This window comes from Panthera tigris, chromosome C1 (assembly GCF_018350195.1).
Source record: "Panthera tigris isolate Pti1 chromosome C1, P.tigris_Pti1_mat1.1, whole genome shotgun sequence".
NCBI lineage: Eukaryota > Metazoa > Chordata > Mammalia > Carnivora > Felidae > Panthera > Panthera tigris.
This window is the reverse complement of record NC_056667.1, coordinates 166255355-166273904: the sequence shown is the minus strand read 5'-3', so window position 1 is coordinate 166273904 and position 18550 is coordinate 166255355. Positions and strand designations below refer to the sequence as shown.

General features: G+C 37.1%; 1 protein-coding gene across 6 annotated transcripts in view; it reads left to right on the top strand.

Annotated features, from left to right (window-relative positions):
• The window catches only part of ZNF385B (zinc finger protein 385B), a 445637-nt gene that overhangs the window by 104407 nt on the left and 322680 nt on the right, over positions 1 to 18550 (top strand). Inside the window, exon 1 of one of the 6 annotated variants that reach the window (XM_042994810.1) lies at positions 3675 to 3740. The exons of 4 other annotated variants lie outside the window; for them this stretch is intronic. The gene's annotated coding sequence lies outside the window, so the exon portion shown is untranslated. Of the gene's footprint in view, positions 1 to 3674; positions 3741 to 8010; positions 8071 to 18550 lie in introns of those variants that run through there. One more of the 6 variants, XM_042994811.1, reaches the window with a different exon arrangement.

Below are 18550 nucleotides of genomic sequence, written 5' to 3'. Positions count from 1 at the left end.
GTTTCTTATGTCAGTGGCATGGGAGAATATATAGGAGGCACATTTCTGGATTAAAACAGGTTTGGGAGATATAATAAGCAAATGTAATGTGTGGACTGAATTTGGGTCCTAATATGAACATACCAATTCTAAAATGACTATTTCAAAGCAGTTGGGAAATTTTTATTATGAACTGGGTAATAGATGAAATCAAGGAACAATTGGCAATTTTGTTATGGTAGAATTTACATATTAGTTATGTAAGAAAATGACCATCCTTCTAGAGATGTGGGCTGAAGTGTGCCTGAAGTCCGAGATTTGCTTAACAGTCTTCTCAAAGTAATAAAGGGAAGATGATGTAAATGTGGCAAGTTCTTGATATTGTTAAATCTGGATGATGGATATGTGGAAGCTCAGTGACCTATTCTCACTGTTTTTGGATGTGCTTGATGCCCTCCCTCCCCTAATGCATGTGCCCTCCCTCCTCCAGTGAGCTATTCATGACTGCATTGGTGGCTCAGGCATACAATGGTTGGCGCATGCAGGATTTAAGTGCAAAGAAGACAATAACATGCACCTGCAATGTTGAGCTAAAAAATGTACATATGGTATATATTTTTTTAATTTTACATATGAATTTAGGTATAACCCTTCAATGTGCACTTCCCAAAGCTAATTTTGTTTTAAAAGCAGAGAACTACGCTCAGAGTTCATTGGCAAGTATGAATACTTTCGGTGAGGTATGCTTTGTAATAGCCCAAAAGGTCAATATGATCGTAGTTGATTTTTAATGCAGTGTCATAAGTCTCTTAGGTATTCCTGTTGCTTTATCATTTGCTAAATCACATTCAAAAAGTTATGTAGTATAATATTCTTTCTTTAATGAGGTTTATGTCTAAAAAGTTTTAAGGGAAAAAGTGATTAATGTTAGTATTTTATTTTCCCTCAACATAAAATATAGGTCCATTTCCTCTCCAGCTTAGATTATATAAAAGCTTTGAAGATGAATTTTCAGAAATGAGTTTCTATCTGAAGATATGTTACTATATTGAATAATCAGAATTGGAATTAAAAGTCACTTGAGATTAACAGGTTGCTTTTTTTTTTCCAAAATGTTTTATCTACTTTCAGAGTTTTAGCTCTTCGATGTCAGATTAAAATTCTGAAGCATGTTCGATTCACCTCAGAATTGCATGTCAAACCCAAAGACAGATATTTATAACTGAGTTCTGTTCAGGCAAAAAGTCAGTTTCCAGACTGCAGCTTGGATGATTCTAAAGCTCTCATTCACAGTCAAATGTTGCTATCATTTTAAACAAACAAGTTAAAGCTTTAGGATTGGCTTTTTATCAAACCAGCCGTTTTATTCTCTGTTTATTGTGCTTTACATTTGCAGAGTGCTATGGGGTTTATATGTTGCATTCAAATAATTATTTCTTTCTCATAGCAACATTCTGGTATTGGTAGTATTATCTGCACTTGACTGATGAGAAAATTGAAGTTCTCAGAGGTAAAATGTTTTACCTAAATTCATCCACCTAGTTAGCAGGTCAGCTAAGATTTCTATTCAGTCCTTCTGACTCCAATGTTTTCCATTATAAAATTTCTACATATAAGAAATGGCAAAAAGAAAAAATAACTTACATGCATTCTAGGGCTTTTTACAAATATTTCAAGATTTTAATCTATAGACTATTTGTTCTTACAAATGCCTAAAGGAGGAGAAGAGAATTAATATACCAGTTTTCTATAGGTATTCATGTAAAGGAGTGCAACACTGACTAACAGAAACAGCCACCTTTTGGGAGAAGTAGTTTTATGAGTGTTCCCTTTTAATACTGACACATCAAATGAGCTTTTTTAAAATTGAGGTATCACTGAAAAATTGACATATAACGTATTAGTTTCAGGTTTTCAACATAATGACTCGATATTTGTATATAGTGTAAAATGATCATCACAATAAATTTGGTTTCTATCCATCACAATACATAGTGAATTTGTTTTGTGATTTAAGATTTGGTCTCTTAGAGATTTAAAATACGCAATTCAGTGTTAATAACTTCAGTAACCATGCTATATATTATATCCCTGTGACCTATTTATTTTGTAACTGGAAGTTTGTACCTTTTGACCCTGGAAGGTAAGTGACATGGGCAAAGGGAGTCAAAAGGTATGCTTTTAAAACTAATCATTACTGAGTCTTTAAAGAGGAGACAGGATGCCTATTTCATTATACTACTGTTGAATCTCACATGTGTGATAGTAATATTTGATAATCATTATATTATCTTAGCCAGCATAAGCAATTGTTCCAATATGATGACTGAGGAAAGTTATATGATGCAGGAACCACTGAGTGAAATAAAGAAGATGGATGAATGTATGTACAGGATATTACCATTATTTTATGAGATGGAGATATATTTGGGGTGCCTGGGTGGCTCAGTTGATTAAGCAGCTGACTCTTGATCTCAGCTCAGGTCTTGATCTCAGGGTCATGAGTTCAGGCCCCACATTGGGTTCCATGTTGGGCATGAGGCATAGTTAATAAAAGGGGAAAAAAAGGAGATGTATTTACTTATATTAAAAGTAGAATGGAAAAACAATTAAATATAAGATATGAGTCTTATAGGGGAAGGTAGGGACAGGTAGACAAGCTAGAATTTCCTGAATATACCTTTGTGTGTGTGTGTGTGTGTGTGTGTGGATATGATTTTGGAACAATGTGAATATCCAATGTAATAATTATAAAACAAAATTAAGTGTAAAAAGCAATCCCTAAAAGTCAAAAGCAAAGTGAAACAAGTAACCTGTGTAGCAAATTTGTGGCATAACCCACATAGAAAAGAACTTCTTAAAACTTAAAACCACAGTAATTTGACTATACAAACCTAGGGATATATACCCTGAGAACAAAAGAAATGCAAGGAGAATTTAAATTATTTACTCTCTAGTGTATTGTTGGGGGTAGTAATTGTATTACAATCCTGAGACTAGTACTGTGAGATAAAACAGATGAGTTATTATGTTGGAGTCCTTGAAAAGTGGAATTTGGACATTGAAGGAAGAAGATGACGACAAAGATCAGTGAAGATGAGTGGGGTTAATAGAAACCTTGTACTATTGACTTTGAATGACAATATCAGTAAGAACCTGTGATGCGTGGGTTTATTTTTTTTTAGTATTTACTCCCTCTGTTCACTGAAAATGCTTTGAAGCAATGATTAATTGCATAACAATGAGCAGCCCAAGCCACCAGACTGTGATACCTAAGTGCCATTTCTTCCTGAAAGGAACTAGGGCCCTTGGAGAAATAGTTGATTCTCCAACCTAAGTCTTGGACAGGAAATAAAAGATTAGGTGGAAAGCAAGAAAGCTATAAAGACTATTAGGTTTTCATCAAAAGGAGTTAGGAGTCAACTTGAATAAGCTCTTATTAAGCAAAAATAGAATAATTTAATCATCATTAGAATAATATCAATAATAGATTGGAACATACCAGATATGTTAAATACACCAGTTTATAATGATACTTTAAAAGAAAAGGCCCCTCAGTGGCTACCTGTGTAGAATGCTAGCAGACAAACCCAAGTGTTTTGGAAACAAAGCAAAGAAATGCAGCAATTTTTCTGACTTTTCAGGAAATCAGGAATTGATAATCAAGACTTGATGAGAGAGTTTTCTTTTTGTAGGACTCTACTAGCTGATAAATGAAGAATGAATGATAGAACATTTCTACTTTGCAGCAATGGATTCAGGTAATGCCCACCGAGCAGCTGCCGATGTCACAAAAAGTGAGACAAGAAGCATCAGGTGCTTCTTAATGGAGGTCCACAGTATCACCTGTGAATTACTTGTGACGAAGAGTCGAACTCTTTTTGGTCGGGCCTCTACGTAGATGATTCCCAGTTTTCAGAGGAAAAGAAAACCAGGGGTACCTGGGTGGCTTAGTCAGTTGAGCATCTGACCCTTGGTTTCAGCTCAGGTCATGATCGCATAGTTTCATGAGTTCAAGTCCTGCTTCTGGCTCTGTGCTGGCAACGGGGAGGCTCCGTCAGAGTCTTTCTCCTTGTCTCTCTGCCCCTCCCTGCTCACACTGTCTCTGTCTCTCTACAAAACTAAATAAATTCTTTGTAGCAACGTGGATGGAACTGGAGAGTGTGATGCTAAGTGAAATAAGCCATACAGAGAAAGACAGATACCATATGGTTTCACTCTTATGTGGATCCTGAGAAACTTAACAGAAACCCATGGGGGAGGGGAAGGAAAAAAAAAAAAAGAGGTTAGAGTGGGAGAGAGCCAAAGCATAAGAGACTCTTAAAAACTGAGAACAAACTGAGGGTTGATGGGGGGGTGGGAGGGAGGGGAGGGGGGGTGATGGGTATTGAGGAGGGCACCTGTTGGGATGAGCACTGGGTGTTGTATGGAAACCAATTTGACAATAAACTTCATATATTGAAAAAAACCCAAAAACTAAATAAATAAACTTAAAAAAGAAGAGAAAACCAGAAGAATGCATTGAAAGATCCCACAGAGATGCATGAGGACACCTCTAAAGCATGAACAACCTGGTTTTCTCAACAAATCCATTGCAAAAAGAAAAAAAAAGAAAGGGGAATTATAGACTAAAATAGTCTTTTAAAAAAATGTTTGCTTATTTTGAGAGAGATGGAGAGCATGTGTTTGCAGGAGAGGGACAGAGAGAGAGGGACAGAGAGAATCCCAAGCAGACTCCGTGCTTAGTGTGGAGCCTAGCATGGGGCTCGATCCAATGACTGTGAGATTATGACCGGAGCTGATAATAGGAGTCAGATGTTCAAATGACTGACCACGCAGGCACCCCTAGACTAAAATAGTCTTGAAAGACATATCAACCAATTACAGTGTATGGATCTTATTCAGATCCTAATTCAATAAATTGTTAGGGAAAGGAAAACCATGCATACAACAGTGGAGGAAATTTGAACCCTGACTAGATATGTGATGATATTAAGGAATTATTATTAACTTTAAAAGTGTGGTACCAGTATTGTGGTTATGTGGGGATTTTTTGATCCTCATTTGTGAGAGACATACTGAAATATTTATGGATGAAATGATATTATTTCTGGGATTTGCTTAACTGATCTGAGGGGAAGGAGAAGTAGCAGCGAGTACAGCTGAGACACAAGATGGCAGGTGTCAAACCCGGGACGAGCTATATACTATTCTATTTTATTTATGCTTTAAATGTTTCATAACAAAAAAAGGAACTTTCACTTCAGATCAATCTCAGAGATCATATTATGGAGGAAAGTAGTCATTTATGTGAAATAATTATTATAGTAAGAAAGGCTTCAGGTTAGGTTTTTCACCCATTCCCCAAAGTACATTCCTAATGAGATGCAGTTAACATTTGTTACATATTAAGTTATGTGCCAGACAGTTGTTCTAGTCACTTTACAGGTGTTATCTTCAAATTTGCTAGAATTTTATAAAGAAATTCTACTGTCTTCACTTTTCAGATCATGCTGAGAGATTAAATATCTTAAAGCAAGACACAGCTAGCAGAGGACAGAGGCAGGCTTTTTATTTGGCTTTTATTGCTGGCATGCTCCCGTACTCTCTTCAGTCTGAACAGTTAACAGGAGCAGAGATTTTGAGTGACAGAGTCTGCTGGTATATATATACTTTTCCATTTTCTTGATCAGCATTCTTTGCCCAAATTCAAGCCTTTTGAGGGAGATTATAATTTGCATGTTGACTAAATAGAGACTCCAAAACTCATCAGCCTGGTCCAAGGCAGTACTAGCCACTCTGAATCTTTAATGAAGCAAGCTGTTCCCCATCCCCACAAGATGGGGGGAGGGGAGCAGTTTTGTTATAATATTCTTCTTAATCAATTGTTCCAAGGAGGTTTTCCTGGGTGTAGTGTATTTGCATGGTGTGCTGCTGGTAGGAAGAGGAAGGATGGTGTCTTCTAAAGTGAGCCAGTCTCCTTATCATGCATATGTACAAAGGAGGGGAGAACTCACGACAGGCAAATAAGAATGGTGCTTTCGGTACTAAGAAATGAAAACAACCCTTGGATCAACTCTGATGTTCTCCACCCCACACCCTCCCCCCCCCCCACACCCAGGAGGATAACATCCTCCTGTAAGATCCAGGGGAGCTTATAAAATCTTTTAGAACATTTGCTTAAGTAATCTTCAAGCAAGTAAATTAAAAACCTCAAGTCAGTAAAATCATTTGTAAATGACCCACTCCGTTTCTTGAAGCAATTATAATTTGTGATAACTGAAGCTTTATTGCTAAAGTAGCAGCCCAGGAGGTTGACTACAATATGTGCTTCCAGACGTTTGATGACTGACTCTAAACACACAAAACTGTAAGGATTTGGGAAGGCTGATTGAACCAGTCATCTTTCATCTCCCACTTCACTGAAATGGAGGCAACTTGGACACTGTTCATGAAATTAATAATACATATAAAACATAATAAAACAGCCCTTTAAGGAAGGTTAAAAACATTAGAAATGCCAATTCCTGGCTAGCCAGTGATTATTAGATATTGGCTTCAAATTTCCCCAAGATTAGAATGAGTATGTGTTCTTCAAACTTAAAATTAGTTACTTCTCCCCTTTTCCATGGGTGGATTTTCCTATACCCCCAGCAAGAATAACTAATAACTTCATAGTTTCTATCTCATGGAGGAGAGAGAGAAATAAATCAGCATGGTCTATAGCAGTCCAGTTTTTAGTTTAAATCTAAAAATTATTATACCCAGACATGCTTCTTACTATGTAGTTGTTGAACAGCTTCCCAATATATGGAAGGTCATAGAGATTCTCAGTTAAACTAGGGATTACTTTATACTTCAAAATATGGTTTCTTTTATCAAGAAGTTGATGTTACCTCTCTGATAAAATTTATAAAATTTGTGTGTCACTGATTAAACTCTGCCAAGCCAAGTCACTAACCACTATTTTTTTTAAATTTTGAAATATTGTGTAATAACAACACAAATTAGCATTTTTTTAAAAAAAAGTTGACTGACTCAGAATATAAAAAATGTGAAAGAATGAAAATGGAGATTTTTCTTCTAGACCTTGCAATACATCTAGACTTTATATTATTTACACTTTATGATCTTGAGGGAGAAGCTGTAGCTATCTCTTTGTATAAAATTTATAGCCACACAATATAAGAATAACTTATATAAGATTTAACACATAGCGTAGTGTCACCATAGATGATGAAGATGGCACTGACACCCTGTGAAACTCACCACCACAGTTAACCAGACATTCTCATCTACCCCCACTTCCCTTTTGCCTTCAGGAGCTGATCTCACCTCCCACATGGTGAAATTGATGGAAACCAACTGGGGTGGGTTCCCTCTTTGCCTCCCACTTCCCCCAGCAGTTCTCTGGATCCATATCTTCCTTCTAAGGCTTTTTCTTCCCTCTGAAGCTTCCCTGGCCACTATATTCTACACCCTGTCCCTAAATCCTTCTTCTGGGATTCACTGCCATTGGAGCCCCTCTCTTTCATTGTTGCCTTTTTGTGTTGTATCTTCAAAGTATCTTCTCTCTAGAAAACATTTGCAGTTGTCCTAAATACCCTCTTCCTTTGTTAGCCAGACTCTTTGGATGTAAGATTTATAACTATTCTCTTATTCCTTACTTTCTCATTTTCTTTAATGTTTATTTATTTTTGAGAGAAAGAGAGAGAGAAAGTGAGAGTAGGGAAGGGGTAGCGAGAAAGGGAAACATAGAATCCAATGCAGGCTCCAGGCTCTGAGCTGTCAGCACAGACCCCCATGTGGGGCTTGAACTCACAGACTGTGAGATCATAACCGGGGCTCAAGTCAGACACTAAACCAACTGAGCCACCCAGGCACCCCCCCCCCCAGTCTCTCATTTTAAACCTCCCTCCACACATAGTCTCCCCGTTACATGTCATTATGACCAAGTTCTGTTGGGACTGATGACACCCCTGCATGTATCTTCAACTCTCACTTCTCTCTCTGTTTTAGGTCCAGCTTCCTCCCCTTTACAATCGGATTCTGCCCAGAAGTGTTGCCATCTCATCCAAGATGACTCTTGAGGTCCTATTGATCCCTCTTTTCTTATTCTGATTGCAGGTTCAGTGCAACTTGGCCTATATTAGGGACATTGGTTTTTATTTCCTCAATAAGATTTTAAATTTCTCAAGACCATATCTTACACTTCTTTCCCCTACCCCTACTCCCAACAAGATCTAGAGAAATTAATAATAATAATTTAATAATTATTGTTAAATACTAGAAGTCTGTACATGTATTTTGGGGGGAGAAAACTCACCTCAATGGTAAGTGAGTGATAGCATTTCAGAGCTATTGCCTTACAAAATTGTAACTGTTTTATTTTTATTCTCTTCCGTAAGTGCTCACTGACCTTTATCATGGAGCATTTTTCAGATGATAGAGTTTCAGTATTTAAGTTTTAGGATATTCAGACACCTCCAGAAACTGAAAATCTGTTTACAAATCTAGCAATGACATAGATACATTATTAAGCCAAACAACACAGGATATATAAATAATACGTACGCTATACACAGAAGAGTAAACAGAAGTGAAGATTGGGTTGACATAATGGTAAGGTGTCAAATATGGAATAATATGGAGTTAACCAGAGCAATTTCACCAGGGGAGTTGGAATTGAAGTAAGTTCTGGCTTAAAAATATAAAAATGTTAGACTGGCCCAGTAAGAACAGCTTGAGTTCAGGATTAGAGACAGAAGGCACAGAAAGGCAGAATGGGGATAAATCCAGCAATGTAGACTCAAACTAGAAAACGGGCTCAATCCAAGATTTTGTTCTTCCCTCATCAAATTATATTATTGTCATATCTATAAATGTATTATGTCATTTGCTCATATAATAGCTAACATTGACATAATGGTTACACTTCTCATTTTGAATTTTAAACTGCGAAGTAAAATCATTGCATGTGCAAAACATTACTTTCTTTCCACTTCCTGAATTGTTCTGCCTCACTTCTCCATTTCCGTTACCCTTTCCTTTCACCTGTGCACACCACTGACCTTTGTCCCAGCTGCCTGCCATGGCTCATTTAGATTCCTTTCTGTGATCTGGTGTCCCTGATACAAGGTACCACTCACCTAACAGATGCATCCCTTGCCTTTCTCATGCAGGTCATAGAGTACAGTGGAAAAGCCTGAATTTGGAGGTAGATCTGGGTTAAATTTTGATTTATTCCCACTCAACATGTCAGTTTCCAATTTTCTTATCATCTTGGACTTTTTCTTCTCATATGTAAAGAAAGGGGCATTAATTCTTACCTGGAAGGTTATTGAAGAGATTATGAGAAAATGTGTTTCAGATACATTCAGATACACCCAGTTTCTGCCAGAATGGGTGCCTCTCATCAGTGTTTCTCAGCGTGTGGTCCCTTGAACACCTGCATCAGAATCACTTAAAATGCAGATTCTCAGAGTTACCCTAGGACTTATTTAATTCAAATTTATATGGGTCAGCCTGAGAATCTACATTTTAAGCAAATTTCCTGGATGAGTCTATGCACTTTGAGTTTGAAAATCCCTGTGATAATGTATTTATCCTCCTCTTTTCTTCTTTTTCTTTCCCTCTTCTCATTCTCTCCCTTTCTCTGTCTCTTTTCCCCCCTTGATCTCATTTAACAATACAGTGTGCTTGAAGTATGTCCCTTGTCAGGTTATTTTCACTTTTCAGAGTTTCATTTTTCTTTGATGTAAAAAGAAAATTGCCTACTTCTCCAGTCACTGCTTAGAATAAATTATTAAAATGGTATCAATCACTTAGAAAAGACACACACACAAATGGTAGCTGTAATAGAAATCATTAGAGTTATTGTAGGGGTTCCTGTTTATGCAGAACAAGATGCATTAACATTCGTGTGTGGCTTATAACAGAAGGTAATCCAGGGCTGGGACTAATGTGAAGTGAAGAAAGCGCTTGCCTTGGGTACAGACTTAAGGCTTTAAAGGGATGCCCCAAATTTAGTAGTTAATATAAATAATATTTTATTTTAATATTTCAAAAAATATCAAAGTCAATTAAATCCACTCTGAACAAAATATCAAAATTTTAAATAAGGATAAGATCAATATTAAAATTTCTTTTTCCTTTTGTGTCAGGTTCCACTATGGCCTACCATGGCACTGTTACTGCTCTAAAATATTGCATTAATTTATTCTTTATCTTAATTATTGAGATTTTTGGTGCCCCCTTAAATTACACATCTGTGGCAAATGCCTCACTTGCCTCACCATAGTCCTGGCTCTGGCATATTTCCATGCCTTGAATCATTTCAGTGTTTAATTAGCTAAGACAGAATGGTCCGTTTCCATTCCGTCCTTTTTTTTTTTTCCCCCAGAATCTCCACTTAAGCTTTTAAGTGAATTTTTATAAATACTGTGTTTTTGATATAGATGGGAAATACCCACATCTTGAGAATGTCAGTGTGGATGTCAGTAGTTCAGATGAGTCTCAGAAAGAGATATCATTTTGCAAATGACAGTGTTACCTTAAGATTACATTACGTAGAAGAAACAGTCTATAAATCTAGTGTTTGAGGCCCATTTCTGATTGTTTTCAATAGGAACTGGAAAACCAGGAGTCAACAAAAAAGAAAAAAATGTTCAAGTAGATCAGAATCAGCCTGGCAAGAGAAGTGATCATGGAAGGAGATTTTTGTATAATTAAATGTCAGTTTGCATTTTGAAATATTGCCTGCTGCCTCCCACTCAATCACCAAATGAGATGAGAGGGAATATTCTCTATGCAAACCCGGAACTGACAGCAGCACTTGTTGGGTTCTCCGTGAAGGGTGAACGGTAGATCAGAAGGATCAGAGCAGATCATTTCCTCAAGGCAAGAAAATTTTGCTGAGAAATGAAGTTAGACATTATAATTTCCCCCTGTAAGAAAAGCAAGTAAATAGCAGACAAAAAGGAAGCCGTATAAACTTCTGGAATTTTAGAGTGGGGAAGAATTTTAGAGGCTATCCAGTTTATTCTCCTCTCTTTTTAGAAGAAGAATTTGATGCACAGGTAGATGGGTGGTTTCTTAAGGTCCCTCAATTATTGAGTGACTGACAGAGGTGCCAGTCTCTTCCACCTGATGCTGGGAGCATTTGTTAGGTTGAGAAGCAGGTGAGTGGTACAGTGGGAGTAATACTGGTATCCTGTGCTGTGTAGGCAAATGGCTTAGAAGTCTTTAGAGCTGATGTGGTGGGATTAGGAAGTGGAGAGATATCCTTGGATAAATGCTCAGGACCAGCTGAACACATAAGTTTCTTAGCATTTTAAGAAACACTTTACTTCCTTCTTTTTCATTCTACCACTTACATAAATGCAAATCTACTGAATCAGTGTCTACAGAGGTACAGCTGGGACATAGGAATTGTGGTAAAAGCTCCCTGGGTGTTTTTGATGTGTGTCCTCTGTTAAACACAGCTGCGTTAGAGGTTCATTACTTTCTGACAAAGAGGTCTGTATCAGTCAATAGGAACTTAATGTGAGATAATTCAGAGATAGGTTCAGAATGAAGCATAGGAGACCTACAAAAGCAATTTCTGAGAAAGGAAAAGGAATTCTTGCAAAGCAAATCTTGTCTCTCTTCAGTTTTGTCCAGTTCATGGAAGAATGGGACAAGCTTAGATCCAGAGTTAACAACCTTTCACAGGGAATTTTCTTTCCTTCTCTCCTTATAACCGGACTAAGCTCTTGAATGCTCCTCTTGGAGCTACTCAAGAATCTTTTATGAGACTGTTGTCACGGGATATAATACCTCATTATTCATCCTCACAGAGTGATTTCAAAACAAAAAATGTTTTTTAATCTTTTTTTCTAATCTTAAATGTATAGAGTTGAGTTAATTTCTCTCCTCAAGTCCTAGCATGTTAACACTCATCGCTGGTTTGTGAGAGGCTCCTTTCTTGTGTTTATTTATTTCCCTTTATTCCCATTTCTTCCCCTCCGCTCCCCAAATAGTCAAGCATTATTGTGTGTTTGGCATGAGTACTTTTAAAATTACTCCAATATACTATGAATGTGTTTACTATTTTAGTATACTTTACATTCCTCATCTGGGTCTTTGAGGCGAGAGGAGAGAGAAAGAAGGAAGAGGTTGATAGATGCTTCAATGCTTGTTTTGAACGGACATTTGTGATAGAAAGGTGCTGTCTTTCAAAATGCTTAAAGTTCTATCTTAATTTTTCTTTGTGGCAGAATACCACATAAATTTTGGTTGTTGATGTAAACATAGTGTTCCAAGAATTCAAACCAACAAATCCAGTCTAGCCCGTCTAGCCCAGGTAGTTGGAACCTATCATACATTGCCCCATCTTGCCTGTCACTTTCACCACAATCCCTACTTACATAGGGATGGTTGATTGCCAGCTACCTATAATGCAAAAGCACCTTGTACCCACTTAGGTATCTGAAAACATGAAATTGGTCTAAAGCCCAATAATGTCACCGGTAGATCAGGATTTGAGTGGCTGAACGCATTACACACAGGCTGCTCTTTTTCTAAGTCTTTTCTGAGTGTAAATCAGAGTGATTTTAACAACTTCATAATTTTATTTATTTATTTTTTTTAACATTTATTTATTTTTGAGACGGAGAGAGACAGAGCATGAACAAGGGAGGGGCAGAGAGAGAGGGAGACACAGAATCTGAAACAGGCTCCAGGCTCTGAGCTGTCAGCACAGAGCCCGACACGGGGCTCGAACTCACGGACCGTGAGATCATGACCTGAGCTGAAGTCAGACGCTTAACCGACCAAGCCACCCAGGCGCCCCAATAACTTCATAATTTTAAAATTAAGAATCTGAGAATAGTTGGAGGAATATACTTTATGAACATTTTATAGAATAAGTCTAGCAATTATGCTTAGTGGAAACAAATACATTTGGTTTTCCTTATTTTTCCAGTTTTCTCCTATAATAGAATTAAGGCAAAGTCAGTCATTTCTTTCAGGGGGAAGTAAGAAAATAAATACTTTAAATATCATTAAATGGAACATCAGAAGCAGCACAGATTTTTGGCAAAGAACAGTTTTCAGGATCAATTTTAAAACGGCAAAGACCATTTAAAAGAAAATCAATATGGAAAGAACAGGTAGTCAGAAGTGGCAATAAATTAAAAATTCAACAAAATCAACGTACTTGTCATCAGACTCATAGTCTGCACATCTCTTTTCTGGGTCATCTTTGCCTGCCTTCTCTATTTCACATCAGTTCCAACTAACAGTGGGGTGATGACATAATGAACCTAGTGGTTTTTCTTTCATTTGGAACCTAGCGGGTTGGTATTACCCCCAGGAGCTTCAGGACACTGATTTTCAACAAGTCATTTTATTCTTTTCTCTCTGAGCAGTTTCTGATTTTGACTTACAATCAAAATCTGACAATATCAATTGAGTCCTCGTGGCCTGTTCTCATCATTGTCTTTTATATACCTGACCTTCTTCTCAGTAATTGGGTCATCTTCTGCCTGTGGTACCTTTGGGATTAATTTCTCCAACAGGGCTTGCAGGGTCATTGCCTGGCAGCCGTATCACACCCACTGAAGCTGTCAGTTTCGAATCTTGACCTGATGTTCTAAATTTTTAAGGGAGCCTTGGGAATTGCTATTTTCTTCTCATATTACTCTTAAGTACATTATACTTGCTGTGTGCTTTGACCCATGAGAATACAATCCCTTATCTAAAGCAATCTTTGTTCCCTATTAGTGGCAGTACTTTGTAATAGGGCCTAACTACAAGGGTGAGATAAGAACCTGCCTAAGGGCCAGATAAAATTACCCATAGAAGGTACTGACTTTAAAACTACTGATGTCTCCATATTAACTGTTACCTAAGCGCACTGTTATGTGTGTGTCTACATTAGAGCATGGCATTTTCAATTATTCCAGCCTGAGTTTTAAAATATTATAACAGAAATAAAGAATGAAAATCACATTCTCAAAAGCTACACTTTCTGATGTGAAAAAGTAATCATCAGGGCTGGAATCCTTATAGGAAAGTTTATATTCTATTTTTGAATATCCACAGATGTTAAAATTCTGCATGTACTGCACAACTAATATAACTTCTTTGACTTTTGAAAGAACAAATGATAAATGATACCTAAGCTTGGTTCCAGTGGATTAATTATAGTGCCATTCCTTTATCTGACAGTTGCTCAGGCTTCCACAGCAATTTGGCTTTCAGCTTTCAGAATGGTGATACAGATAAATCTCTAGTATCCTAATTTTGTAGGTGAAGTAAAGAGAGAAGTTGAGTGGAGAAGCTGGATTGAGGTTATTTACTGCATGTGTGTTCTCCTCTAGAGTCTGAGCACAAGAAGGAAGGCTGAGCAGAACTGTCCTCCTGCCTCTGATAAGACTTTTTTTTTTATACTGGAATGGTCTCCAAGATATAGCCCGTTTTCTTTCAATAAGTTGCAGAGGAGGATGGTTCAGCACCATGGTCTTTAGGACTCTTGCCTTTTAACCTCATGCTAGCAGTTATAAGTGATTAATCTGCTACCTTTAATATATTTTTATTAAAGGGATATATACTTTCATATGTTTTTTGTTACTAATCTGTGCCCCTTCTTTTCAGCTTAAAGAAGTCCTTTTAACAATTCTTTTAAGGCCAGCTAAGTGGTGATGAACTCCTTTAGCTTTTGCTTATCTAGAAAACTCTTTTTCTCTCCTTCAGTTCTGAATAACTTTGCTGGACAGAGTATTCTTGATTAGATTTTTTTTTTTCTTTCAGAACTTTGAATATATTGTGCTGCTCCCTTCTGGCCTGCAACGTTTCTGCTGAAAAATCTGCTTAGGGTCTTAATGGAGATTTTCTTGTGTGTAACAAGTTGGGTTTTTTCTTGCTGCTTTTAAAATTCTCCTCTTGTCTTTAACTTTTGATATTTTAATTATGGTGTGTTTTGGTGTGGTTCTCTTTGGGTTCATCTTATTTGAAACTGTGGGCTTCCTGAATCTGGATATCTGCTTCTTTTCCCAGGTTAGGGAAATGTTAAGACATTCTTTCTTCAAATAAGTTTTCTGCCTCTTTCTCTCTCTTCTTCTTCTGGGACTCTTGTAATGCAAATGTTAGTCACCTTGATGATGTCCAAAAAGTCCCTTGACCTATTTTTACTTGTTTTTATTCTTTTTTTTCTTTTTGCTACTCTGATGAGTAAGTTCTTCTGCTCTGAGTTCACTGATTCTTTCTTCTGCTTCATCTAGTCTCCTATTGAAACCCTCTAGTATATTTTTCAGTTTAGTTATTGTATCCTTTAATTCCATTTTTTTCTGCTTGGAACTTTCTTATATTTTCTGTCCCTTTGTTGAAGTTCTCACTACGTTTATCTGTTCTTCTGAGTTCAGTGAGCATCTTTATGGCCATTACCTTGAACTCTTAGTCAGGTAAAATATTTATCTTCATTTCATTATATTTTTTGAGGATTTTTTAATGTTTATTTATTTATTTTTGAGAGAGAACAGAGGAGGGGCAGAGGAGGAGAAAATCTCAAGCAGGTTCTGCACTGTCAGCACGGAGCCCTGTGCAGGGCTTGAACCCACAAACCTTGAGATCATGACCTGAGCTGAAATCAAGAGTCAGACACTTAGTTGACTGAGATACCCAGGTGCCCCTCTGAGGTTTTTATCTTGTTCTTTAATTTGGAATATATTCCACTCTTTCTTCCTTTTGCTTGACTCTCAGTTTTGGTTTCTTTTTTTAAAATTTTTTAAAAAATATTTATTTTTGAGAGAGAGATCGAGCAAGCAGGAGAGGGGCAGAGAGAGAGGGAGACAGAATCCAAAGAAGGCTTCAGGCTCTGAGCTGTCAGCACAGAGCCTGACGTGGGACTCGAACTCATAAACTGTGAGATCATGATCTGAGCTGAAGTTGGACGGTTAACCAACTGAGCCACCCAGGTGCCCCTCAGTTTTGGTTTCTATGCGTTAGCTAAAACAGCCACTTCTTCCAATATTGAAGGGCTGGCTTTGTGTAGATGAACTTTATTGTTCAACTCTTCCCTAGCTCTCAGTTGTCTCTCAAACTTCCATGATTATTCAAACAACCTATTTTATTTTTTATTACTCCCAGTAGTTGAGGGTGTAGACCCCTATTAAAGGTGTCCACAGCACTGTTTCTCTTCTTTAGAACACTTGTTTCAGTTACATTTGATACATACCAGAGGGGGGAAAATTGACTTCTTGTTCATCAAATTTCAGGTAAATATAATCAATTTAAGAGCTCAGTAATTATTTTTTTATATATTTGAGCTCTTATCAAAGTATGTATTGTCTAACCAGAATTCTGTGAGAACAATATGTGTATTTAAAAAGACTAGAAATAAACAAATTTGGTGAACTTTGAATGGTGGGAACATGGAGAATTTTCCTTCAATGATTTTTTTTCTCTTTGTATTTCTCAAAATTTCTAGAATAATCCATTACTTTTATTAATGAGTAAAAAAAAAACCACAATAAATCGCAAAATGTATCTAGGTGGTATATAAAAAGACTATGACTCGAACAAAACTAGACTGTATAATATGGTCTCTTTAACTACAATTTTCCATGTAGCAAAAGTCAGAAAATGCCATTCTTGTTTGTAAACATTTTAAGATTACCTGAGAACTGAATGAACTGTGAGCATTACTTCCTTGAAGGACTGATTGAGCTTCTGTGGGGCCATCTACTAAATTGCTCACATTTTCTTCCATGCCTAGAAGGTGCAAAGGCCAGGAGAGCTTGTTTCTGCTTCACACAAAGACTTGGTTCTTGACCTGCTGCAGTGGTACCAGAGCCTGATCAGGACAGTGTTCAAGGTGGCACTCCTGCCCCGGCAAGGCTGTGGGAAGAAAATGGTTGCAACATCTGCCCTTGCCCAGGTCTTCATGATTTGAAGTTTTCTCTGTCTTCAGAGACAGAGCCTTTACTTCACTCTCAGAAGATGAAAATAATTCCTAAATAGTATTTTTTTTTGTAGAAGGATTCATGTCCTAATGGAATTAAAGAAATAAAAACTAAATATAGTGCCTCAAGGTTATTTGTGTAAAATTAGGAAAGCTAGCACACCACAGAATTCTACAGAGATTAGAATTATAATCTGATTTCTATCTTAATATTATTAAACTGTTTACAAATATTTGTACCTCAAAATAAGCATATGTTTCCTCTGTATTTCTATAGCTAGTGCTAGATTTAGTTGTCAATTTCTCTGTTTAACTGATTGAAAATTTTTAGTAATTGTTTTTTTTTATCTAAAATTAACAGCTTTCATAATTAACATTGATTATGGCAACATTTTATTCTTGTAATAACAAACATACATTTTTTGAACCTGGACCACTTTCTTACACCATACACAAAAATAAACTCAAAATGGATGAAAGACCTAAACGTAAGACAGAAAGCCATCACAATCCTCCAGGAGAAAGCAGGCAAAAATCTCTTTGACCTGGCCACAGCAACTTCTTACTCAACATGTCTCTGAAGGCAAGGGAAACAAAAGCAAAATTGAACGACTGGGACCTCATCAAAATAAAAAGCTTCTGCACAGAGAAGGAAACAATCAGGAAAACTAAAAGACAACCGACAGAATGGGAGAAGATACTTCCAAATGACATATCAGATAAAGGGTTAGTATCCAAATTCTATAAAGAACTTATCAAACTCAACACCCAAAAAACAAATCATCCAGTGAAGAAATGGGCAAAAGACATGAATAGACACTTCTCCAAAGAAGACATCCAGATGGCTAATAGACACATGAAAAGATGCTCAACATCACTCATCATTAGGGAAATACAAATCAAAACCATGTTGGGATACCACCTCACACCTGTCAGAATGGCTAACATTAACAACTCAGGCAACAACATGTTGGCGAGGATGTGGAGAAAGAGGATCTCTTTTGCACTGCTGGTGGGAATGCAAACTGGTGCAGCCACTCTGGAAAACAGTGTGGAGGTTCCTCAAAAATTAAAAATATAACTACCCTATGAGCCAGCAATTGCACTATCAGGTATTTATTCAAGGGATACAGGTATGCTGTTTTGAAGGGGCACATGCACCCCAATGTTTATAGCAGCACTATCAACAATAGCTGAAGTATGGAAAGAGCCCAAATGTCCATTGATGGATGAATGGATAAAGAAGATGTGTGTGTGTGTGTGTGTGTGTGTGTGTGTGTGTGTGTGTGTACACACACACACACACACACACACACACACACATATACAGTGGAATATTACTCGGCAATCAAAAAGAATGAAATCTTGCCATTTGCAACTACATGGATGGAACTAGAGGGTATTATGCTAAGTGAAATTAGTCAGAGAAATACAAATATGATATGACTTCACTCATGTGAGGACTTTAAGATACAAAACAGATGAACATAAGGGAAGGGAAGCAAAAATAATATAAAAAACAGGGAGGGGTCAAAACATAAAAGACTCTTAAATCTGGAGAACAAACAGAGGGTTGCTAGAGGGGTTGTGGGAGGGGGGTGGGCTAAATGGGTAAGGGGCATTAAGGAA